Raw genomic sequence first — 954 nt, 5'->3', positions numbered from 1 at the left:
CTCGAACCTGCGGGCACAGGCAATCCACTCACCTCAGCCTCCCAAAGGCGGGGGATTACAGGCTGAGCCACCGAGCCCGGCTAGAAGACATATTCTAATGGGTACCAAGGAAAAGAACTGCTCACAGTGTTGTGGACAGAGTTCACCAATAAGGGGTGGTGAAGCACCTGGGACCAGCAATAGTGGGAGTGTTATTTCTCTGGGCCTGCAGGGACAAGAAAGGAGTCCACAGACCCCAACTAGAGCAATGGCTGTCAGGGAAGATCATCAGACAAAAGCTGCAGCCATCAGCAGTGGGGCGCGGCAGTGGTCAAATCATGCCTGGCAAGGAAGGAGCTAGGGGAGTGACTACCTCTCCTCTCCCTCTCCAGTGTCCTACCCATATCCCCCATGGTCTGAATTCCACCAGGGCCAGAAGGTGAGGGAGCCTGGTGATGCAGTTCAAGAGGGCAAGGGCGGGGAGGAGCCAGGCGAAAAGTGGGTGTGGAGGAGAACAGAGGATCCCAGTTCACTCTGCCAGACTTCTGAGTCCCATAGGAACGGGGCAGTAGCTTAATTTTAACTTATCCCATTCCTCCTTCTTGAAACTATACGGAACAACAGGGATCTCAAGGGGAAGAAATCCATTATCACACACATCAAACTTAACTTCAGGGAAGCTGGGAAGATATGGAAACCCAAAAGCAGGTGACACCAGCAGAACCAATACAGGAAGCCAGGGAAGTGCAGAAAAACAGGGAATGAGGAAGGGACAGGGGTGGGGGGTGAGGCGGAGGAAATCTTTGTTGTTGCCAGCAGCACTCACTTCCAGGAGGAAAGGATCCCCTTAGTGAGAACACAGATCTCAGGAAGTGAAAAAAGAAGGAGCAGATGGTGCCCACGGAAGTCCAGAGGTCCGGGATCACAGAGAGTATTGCCTTCCAAGAGAGAAGGGAGCCCTTGAAAAGACAAGGG

The sequence above is a fragment of the Carlito syrichta genome, unplaced genomic scaffold (genome assembly GCF_000164805.1).
Source record: "Carlito syrichta isolate Samal-C Ts95f unplaced genomic scaffold, Tarsius_syrichta-2.0.1 Scaffold304516, whole genome shotgun sequence".
Taxonomy (NCBI): domain Eukaryota; kingdom Metazoa; phylum Chordata; class Mammalia; order Primates; family Tarsiidae; genus Carlito; species Carlito syrichta.
Note: the sequence above shows the minus strand (reverse complement) of the source record.